A 10,453-nucleotide genomic window follows, 5' to 3' on the forward strand; every position below is an offset into this window, starting at 1 on the left:
CACTTTATGTTTTAAAGAAATTTGATTCGTTGCGGTTTTGGTGTATTTACGGAAACTATTTAAAATAAAAGATACGTTATATAAAAATGATCTTTGGAAGAAGGCATATGTCGGGGTATGGAAGGAACCTCAGAATATCATGTCACCCTTTCATGAAGATCCTTACGGTTCACCACTTTGTCAGACAAATATTTGGGTACTTGTAAGGTAAGCAGCTTGATTCTTCCATATCGTAAGCAAATCTCAAAGCAAGAATTTTTAAATCTTTATCATGTCGAACCAGAGCAGGCCACAATACGAGTCTCTCTTAAGAAAGATGAGACAACAAGAGAAAATAAAAGCCTAGAATTAGCCCAAGATTAGCAAAGGTCTTCTGGTTCAATGAAGAAACATGGGAACATATTCAGATCAAACTTTTTTACATTTCTTGCTAGGGCTGAGTAAAATCTTCTTTAACATAGTGTTTAGATGACCATTATTTTGTATATAGTTTTTGTTCTTAATAAAAGCCATTAGCTAGGTTTTAGTCTCAATCAGAGTCTCATTGAGACATGGTCTAAATTAATTTTGCGAACAGATAAAATATTTTCTGGAAAGAAATAATAATAGACTTGCCCGTCTGTGTATCTACATATTGATCACACACAATGATTTTAAAAAAAATATGGAAAATCTGAAGATCTTCTCTATCACTAAAAACAACTCTCTGAATGTGAAAGTTAAAGTAATCTTCAATCAACGACAACCGAAGAATTACGTTCTATTGAAAAGGCAATTCTTGTTATGGAGTTTGAAGTATTCATGCAATACTTTGTCATTTACTTTTTCGACATTTACTACAAGAAGCCACAGCTACTGGTGTCTATAACTTCTATAATGCGCAATGCTAAACAACTGAGAAACAACACAAATTTGAAACATCTTTCGATTAATCAGGATAGAATACAGAGACAGCTCCAGGAGTATAAGCAAGTTGAAGAAGCTATGACAGATAGATTAAATACTGGATAAACTAATCTAAGGATTGTTTATCGCGATGGTAAACCTATATATAATTGTATCGACTTATAATTTGAACTAGCAAGGTTGTCTTATATGATTGTATAGTATCGCCTATCAGAATGTCAGAGATTTGGAAACTGAAACTGGGGAAATTTAAAAGTTTGTGTCTGTCAGTGATAACCATTTGGTGGCAGTTACAGACACCTAGATCCAGGATGGTGTTTGTATTGTGTTTGATTGTGGATAATTTGGATGTGATGAATGTAGTGAGAGGACGAGGAGTTCTGCTTGGTGTTAGGAGTGATATACCAGCCACGGCAATTAATCTTCAGGACATTAAAAATTTGATACCTCGAATGTTGGGATGTAAGCTGCTAATCTCTTATAAATCTGTATACAGTGACCGCCTAAAGTTCCGCATAAATTCGATAAAAATTAGAGACGTGATTTTTTGAGAAAACGCTCGTCGATTTTTATTTTAAATTGCGCATTATATCACATAAATTTTTGTATACAGGGTGAAAAAAAAAAGATATGACGTAATCGGTTATTTTTTTAAATGGAATGCTATATTTTTTATTGCATTTATGAAATATAGGCGAAATTTCAAGCAAGTTTCGTATAACACACCTTATCTCAAAACCGTAGTTAGTTCGAAAATTAATAATTTTTATGAAATAACCCATAAGAACAAATATATATTATTTGAATTTAATAATAATTTGACATATAACCACTTAATACAAAAACTGCTTTAATAAATTAAGGATTATGATAGAAATCTTTTATTGTTCCTACGTAGTAATTTGAAAAACAGTGATTTTGCACATAACGCCTTACTGCTAAGCTGTTTGGGGTGGGTGGGGGGCTAAGGGTAGTTTTATTAAAAAACGGTTTTTATCTTTTACAAAAAAAAACATTTTTCAAAAACATTAGCTTTACACCCCCCACCCACCCCACACACTTAAACAGTAAAAAATTCTTTTGCAAAATCTCTGTTTTCTCTCTATAATCCTTAATTTATTAACACTGTTTTTATATAAAATATTTATATACAAATTTTAATAAACGAATAACGAAGAAGAACAAAGACTATAAGCCAGTATATATTATTTAAATTTAATAATAAATTAATATATAAATACTTAATACAAAAACTGTGTTAATAAATTAGGGATTATGGTAGAAACCATCTATTATTCGTACGTAATATTTTGAAAAACAGTGATTTTGCACATAACGTAATACTGGTAAGCTGTTAGGGGTGGGTGGGGGGCTAAGGGTATTTTTTTTAAAAACGGTTTTTGTCTTTTACAAGAAAAACTTTTTTTAAAAACATTACCCTTACACCCCCCGCCCACCCCACACACATTACCAGTAAGAAATTTTTTTCCAAAATCCCTGTTTTTTCGTCCATAATCTTTAATTTATTAACACTGTTTTTATATAAAATATTTATATATAAATTTTATTCAATGAAAAAACCCAGAAGAACAAAGACTATAAGCCAGTATATATTATTTAAATTTAATAATAATTTAATATATAAATACTTAGTACAAAAACTGTGTTAATAAATTAAGGATTATGGTAGAAACCATCTATTATTCGTACGTAATATTTTAAAAAATAGTGATTTTGTACATAACGTATTACTGGTAAGCTGTTGATGGATGGGTTACCAAAAAAACTTTACCAAGCCAAACAACGTAGAAGATTTGAAAAATAGAATTAGATATGAAATTAGACGTATATATCACCCGAAATAATTGATAGTGTTTTACGTGAGTTTGTAAACCGTCTTGCTTTCTGCCAAGAAGTAAATGGGGATCAGTTTTAACACTTGATACATTAATAAGAGTTTTCACAGTTTATAACATTATATCCTCCATTATATCTTAATTTGTAAATAGTCGTACTTACTTGCTTTCTTGTTGGTTAAATGTAAATATTTCTGAAACAGTTGAGTTTTGAGATAAGGTGTGTTATACGAAACTTGCTTGAAATTTTGCCTATATTTCATAAATGCAATAATAAACATAGCATTCCATTTAAAAAAAATGACCGATGACATTATATCTTTTTTTTTGTTCCACCCTGTATACAAAAATTTATGTGAAATAATGCGCAACTTAAAATAAAAATCGACGGGTCCGAGCGTTTTTTCAAAAAATCATGTCTCTAATTTTTATCGAATTTATGCGGAACTTTATAAAAACAGTGTTAATAAATTAAGGATTATGGACAGAAAACTGAAATTTTGCAAAAGAATTTTTTACTGGTTAAGTGTGTGGGGTGGGTGGGGGGTGTAAAGCTAATGTTTTTGAAAAATGTTTTTTTTTTGTAAAAGATAAAAACCGTTTTTTAATAAAACTACCCTTAGCCCCCCACCCACCCCAAACAGCTTAGCAGTAAGGCGTTATGTGCAAAATCACTGTTTTTCAAATTACTACGTAGGAACAATAAAAGATTTCTACCATAATCCTTAATTTATTAAAGCAGTTTTTGTATTAAGTGGTTATATGTCAAATTATTATTAAATTCAAATAATATATATTATCTCACAGTCTTTGTTCTTATGGGTTATTTTATAAAAATTATTAATTTTCGAACTGACTACGGTTTTGAGATAAGGTGTGTTTTACGAAACTTGCTTGGAATTTCCCCTATATTTCATAAATGCAATAAAAAAGACAGCATTCCATTTAAAAAAAATGACTGATGACATTATATCTTTTTTTTTGTTCCACCCTGTATACAAAAATTTATGTGAAATAATGCGCAACTTAAAATAAAAATCGACGGGTCCGAGCGTTTTTTCAAAAAATCATGTCTCTAATTTTTATCAAATTTATGCGGAACTTTAGGCGGTCACTGTATATTTTTGTTTTGTTATCAACTTTTTTTTTGGATTATTTCAGCTTCATTGGAGACTCTAAGCTTGCATCTATTCCCCAACTTAATAAGTGATATGATTTTATGGCATTATGCAGTTTCAAACAATTTAATACATTTAAAAATCCCTACAATAATATATTAGTTCTTGTGATAAGTAATTAATAAAGTAAGTAAAAAATGATATACAAATAAAATTATCAAAAATTTGCGAAAGAACGAAAAACTTCATAAAATATACAGGAAAAATAAACTTCATTCTAACTATATTGGATTCTCTAATCTTAGAAGACTAACAAAAATTAAAATTGATAATGCCTAAAAATCCTATATTAAAAAAACTGAGTCATCTGTGAAAAATTATCCTAAACAATTTTAGAAAAATATTTCCCGAATTTCTGCTTCGGTGGTTCGTGGTTGATCCTCATTTACAGCACCCCTTTGCATTGTTAATGGTTTTGCTGACTTGTTTAAGAGTGTTTACGTAGACTCGTCGCAACTAGTCCCTGCACACCTTGGCCCGGATTCTTACTCCCATAACATATTAATAAATCTTTTAACTGAAAATGAAGTGAAGACTACACTGCAAGAAATAAAAAACAAACACACAGCTGGAAATGATCCCCTGCTCCTCATATTCAATCTTGCTATAATAACTTCCACTTTTCCAGATATTTGGAAGATTTCTAAAATTACGCTAATACATAAGAACGGTGCAACAGACAATATTGAAAATTATACACATGTCTCCGTACTGTACAAATTCTCCAGGCTGCCTTTTTTAGGAGTTTGCTTAGGTTGCTTATGGGTTTGACAAGGCGTAGTTTGGCGAGTTAGCTTATGGATAGCCAAGTTTGGATAAAAGAACTAGTTTAGGCTCTTTTCAGAATTGAAGAAAGTACAGATACTGTTTGATGTAGGCGTTAAAGATTTATGGTAATTAAGAGAAATTATGTTTGGTATGAATTTTTTTATTATTTTTTTACCAGAAGCTTTTTTAATTTGGCTATTTCAAATTAGAGCTTAACGTTGACAACTTCGACTATATTTGTTTCGATAGAAGAGATTTATTTTTTTGATCTTGATTTTTTATCGAGAGCTCTTATTGTCGTTCATGATGCTCAAAACGGTTGTAGCTGTACATAATCCTTCTCTAAAGCCCAACTGTTCAGTTGGAAGTATGTAAACATCAATAACCTACTTCGAACAATATTTTGTAATTGTAAAAAACATATAAGAAAAATAAAATTTCCCCGAAAACCCAGACAATAGGGTCAAAAAAAAAACAAAAAAAAAAGAAAGAAAAAATAAAAAGAAAACCCAGGGGGATGTACCGCCATGCCAGGCGGAACATAGGAAATCCCATGTAATTTTTAATAGAGTCAAATATTGACTCCCCTAACTATTTTAGAGAAAAAATGTATTAGAATAATTTAAAGAGCACCAAAATCTGCAACCAACAAAATAACTTTAATTATTTTTGGCTTGTCCGTTTAGGAGTAACAGCCAAAAATCTTTACGAAAGTGTGTCTTTTATTGGCTCGTATTTACAGGCGAAAATTTATTACCTTGACTAGTGATGAACATCAAATGAATTCACTGCATAACAATTCTATATTAAAAAACTCAAAGCAATGAGTTACACTACTAAAGAAAAAGTACTAATGGTTAAATGGTTTTACCAAGGCAATAGTTACCGAGAAATTTCAGACTGGCTTGCAGCTTTTTTTCCAAATAGGCCGATACCAGGAAAATCAACAGTTAATAGAACTGTTACAAAATTTGAGCAAAAGGGCACTGTAGTAAATAATTGCAAATGTGAGACAAACAATAAACGAAACAATCATCAAAGGCAAAAAAATGAAGAAAATGAGACTTTTTTTTAGATGTGGAAAAAAATTAAGGAAAACTAAGTACAAGAAATTTTGGAGACATCATGGGCATTGATCATACAACTGCGTTTCGAGCTTTAAAAAAACAGAAATATTTTTCAATCTCATACAAATATGGAAGCTTCAGGAGCTTAAAGATGGGGATGAATTACGGCGGCAGGAGTTCTGATTGGATATGATGACAAGGGCAAACATGGATAGAGACTTTATAAAAAATATTTGCTTCACAGATGAATGCACTTTTACTTTAAACAATTACCTAACGTTCAAAATTAACTGTATTGGGATAAAGAAAATCACCATAAATATGTAACAACACGAACTCATTATCCACAGAAAGTTAATGTTTGGGCGGGAATTTCCGAACACCACATTTTAGAACGATTCCTTCTCAATCGAAATTTAAATACAAATTATTATTTAGAACTACTTAAGGAACAAATTTTGCCGAGTTTAATTGATCTTGCCGGGGAAAATTAAGAGGTTTGGTATCAAATGGATGCATACTACGCTTTCTATTCGGGAATATCTAAATAACGCCTTCAATGCATGGTCTTTGCCTGCGACACGTAATGAATTGGACACCAAGGTCTCCTGATCTCTCTCCCAAGGTTTATTTTCTATGGGGTCATTTAAAAAATAAAATTTACAAGCATAAGTATTATCCAAATCTCGAATAATTAAAAAATTAGATTTTGAGGGAATGTAACAAAATTGCAGTTTATTAATTAGCGAATGTTAGAAATAAGTTTTACGATTAGCTCTTTTTAAGTTAATATTTTAGGTTATGTGTAAGTTTTTTTAAATATTTCATGGTTTATGTTATAATACTTCGTGTGCATGTGTACGATTGTACGAATTTTCAATAATAATTTTATTAAAACCACAGTTTTATTATGACAACTTTACTTGGCAGTTTACGCCTACCTAACTTTCTCACCTTACTCGATACCTGTAAAGGGTCGACAAAAATTTCAAAGATTTTTTCTCCAAAATAATTCATAGAGCCAATATTTGATTTATTTAAAAATTAAAAATTACATTGGATTTCCTATGTCCCGCTTGGCGGTGCCACGCCCTGTAGCAATAGAAACCTAGATATCGCCTCATCTCAGCTTGAAATATCCAAATTTCTAAAATGATAATTTTAGAAATATCCAAATTTCTAAAATTTTAATTTTCGATCGAAAGTCCAAAACGAACAGTCAGGAAATCAATTTAAAAAAAACCGCACAACGAAAATTCGTAAAGGTAAAACGATTTTTTTGGTGGTTTCAGTTCAATTTAAATTTCGTAACATTTTCTCATTGAATCGGTAACAGTATGAGTAACGGACACACTCTCACTATAGGAAAGTAGAATGGCAACATCTAAAGTTACCAATTTTTGACCAAAATCACTCTTACTTTCATGAATCGCCGCCGCGGCTTCGGTCCATTTTCGGGTTAAGTAGAGTAAAATGATAGTAAAAGTTGTACAATTTGTTTTGGTAGTTTATATACACGCCGTTTCGTGGTACGCTGCCTTTGTGATTAACAGGAGCTATTTACTATGGGTGCGGCCTAAAATATTATGCAGGCGAACGCCTTATCAATTTATCGTTAAAAATTGGCCACGGTGCATTGCCTAATTTTCACACACCCCGCGAGCTTTATTAAATACCTCGAGTCTGATGTAATTAGGGCGACTATAAATCAGATCTTTTATGCAGGGAAATATTTTTTAAAAAGACGCCATATTTTTACAGGAGCGAGAGTCAAAAATCGTGTGGCGTCCTGATTAATTCTCCTCCTGGCGAGAAACGATAAAGCCCTATAAAATATGTAAATTAAATGTTCCTCTCCATGAGGAGAAAATCTACCCTGAATTTAAAGGCCCTAAAGCGAAGCAAAAAAATTGATTGTTGATAGAGTTTTTCCTAATTGTGCTGAAAAAAATAAAGCAGTCTAAGAAAAAAAGCTTATGTAAACATATCTATCTTTATTTGGTATCAAATGCACATTACTTAACTTAATAATAATTACAAATGTATGTATAAAAAAATACCCAAAAAACAAATTGAAAGAAAATAAAAAAAATTTAGATAAAAAAGTTTCACTGGCAATACCTTTGTTTTATTGACATTAATATTAACATTGTGTTCTTTCGAGTAGCGCAAGATTAAGTTTAGGTCCCTAACACAACAGTTTTTAAGTCGAGGGGTGTTAGATCTGGTGATCTCGCTGGCCATTTCATTGGACCTCTTCTCCCAATCCACTCATCTGAAAACGCATTAGTTTTTATGGCTTCTCATGTTAGGCAATTAAACTGAGATAAGATATATAAATGAGAATTAAAATTTTCCGCCTATATCTATATCACCGTTTAATTTTCTTAATAGGGTTTGGATCCTCTGGAAATAGTGTTTTCCTCCTTTAACTGTCCGATTATACAAGAAAAACATCACTTTATTCCCATACTTCTCTAATTTAAAAAGTGAGATAAGGATATATAAATGAGGGTTCAACTTTTTCGCCTATTTCTATATCACCGTTTGGTTTTCTTAATAGTATTTGAATCATCTGGAAATAGGAAATGTTCTCCTTTTAACTTGTCCATTTATATAGGAAAAAAATCACCTTGTTCCCATACTCCTCTAATTTAAAAAGTGAGATAAGTATATATAAATAAAAATTCAACTTTTCCGCCTATATCTATATCACCGTTTGATTTTCTTTATAAGATTTGGATCATCTGAAAATAGTGTTTTCCTCCTTTAGCTCGGATATGGACTATAGAATGGAGAATTTTTAAATTATAACTTTAAGTCAAAGGGTTAATAAGTGACAAAAAAATTTATTAAAAATTTTATTCTGCGCCTAAAGACTATATATATATCGGGAATAATTAATAAACCACAATTAAATGACAAAATATACAAAAAAAACTAAGAAATATTAAATTTTAGGAACAATACAATTTGATATTGGATTAAAAATTTCAATTTTTAATATGCTTTTTTTTAGGTACAATTTTAAGCCGCAATCCAAATAAATCTGTCATCTAAAGTAACAGAAACTACCAAAAATTATAAAATAAACGCAATATAACAATAAGTATGACAATAAACCTTTAATTAATATATAATGCAAAATAAAATTTGATTTATATGCTTGTCGTTTATTAAGAATATTATCATCCTCTCACATCCTTTTTTTTAAATTATTATAAAACAAATCTGGTGGCCGAAAAAAGAAAAAAAATCAACTTTCTAAAACAAACAAAAATAAAGTAAAATCAATTTAGGTCAATCAAATCAACGATTATTTTGATTGACTGATTATTTTATGTGTGTTCATGACAAACTGACGGCATTTTAGACATTGGAATTTTAATTTTCATTTGCCATTTTTTATGTCCTTATCCGTTCTGTTGACGGTTATAATCATCAAATTTTAAAATTTAAAAATTACCAACAGTCTCCAAAGGTTTATTTTTATAGTTCCGTTACCGATAATCTATTTTGGGTTTCTTTTATCATCAAAGGTGCCGCCGGCGGAGTCTTTGATCACACACAACTTCATCAACACAATTGATACCTAAACAGCAAATAATAGAAGATAAAGGGAATTATATTACCTAGCGTCATTTATTCAATTATTCTTCACGAAACTATTTTTTTTGGTACTTTTGTGCCTCCAACAACTTCAAATCAAACAATTTATTTAAAAAAAAAAACACAATTTAAGCTGAACTTTATATAAACCCTTCTATCAGTAAATTTCGGTCCGTTTCATTTACACACTAACAAATTGAAATGCAATTCGGGATATATGTGTATATACGTATACGTAGGACGCGAGGCGAAAACATAGATTTATACATCAATAAACAATAGAGTGTGTCCTCAACATTGCGTATGGCATCAACGCAACATAGCCACATGCATAAATTAATCCAAAAGCGACACACAGTTGACAAGGGGTCGGTTTTAGGGCGGCGAGAGGCAGGGAAAAGGGTCAAACAAAGGGGTATGGGGATAAATTTGGGGGCTGACTATAGTCATGTAGCCGGAACGGGGGATCGGATTGTATGTATATATGGGCATAATTGCACAGCAAACCCCCCGAATCCCGAATATATGGCATATTATTCAGTGTGTGTAGGTGCGGGTATAACTACCCTTTGATAATATAGGGTGCGCTGAGAGGCGGTGTAGGGTTGGCTCAATTAGGGTGGAGTTTTACGGGTAATTGTTGTTGTCAAGAGAATGTTTTAATAAATTAAATTATATAATGTGAAAGTTGGAACTTACCTATTTCGTTTAAAGGCAACCGGATTTTTTGTAACCACATGTTTGGAACCTGAAACAGAAATAAAAAAACCCTATTTTACTATGATACGTTTATAACCCATATGGTACATTAAAAAAATTACGTCACTATGGCACATTACAGGTGATTGTCTAATCATAATTGTTATTTTTCTAACCTTGGTTGCTGAAACACCGCATTAACTCGACAACAATTAGTGTATGTATGTGCTTACCATTTTTTTTTCTATTCCTATACGTTGTCACTCAAATGAAAATTTGAAAGGATTATGCTAATGTTTAAATCGGTTTTATGGGATAATCATTTCGTACGGGGTTTCAACTGATTGAATCTAAATGATTAATTACGTTA

The 10,453-nt window shown here is 31.1% G+C and overlaps 1 protein-coding gene across 1 annotated transcript in view; it reads right to left on the reverse strand.

The window, feature by feature from the left end:
• Positions 1-10,127, reverse strand: part of LOC126737845 (protein gustavus) — a 208,221-nt gene extending 198,094 nt beyond the window's left edge. Inside the window, exon 1 of the mRNA XM_050442911.1 lies at positions 10,084-10,127. The gene's annotated coding sequence lies outside the window, so the exon portion shown is untranslated. The remainder of the gene's footprint in view (positions 1-10,083) is intronic.
• Positions 10,128-10,453: the final 326 nt, after the last annotated feature.

Source organism: Anthonomus grandis, chromosome 6, assembly GCF_022605725.1.
Source record: "Anthonomus grandis grandis chromosome 6, icAntGran1.3, whole genome shotgun sequence".
Classification (NCBI taxonomy): Eukaryota; Metazoa; Arthropoda; class Insecta; order Coleoptera; family Curculionidae; genus Anthonomus; species Anthonomus grandis.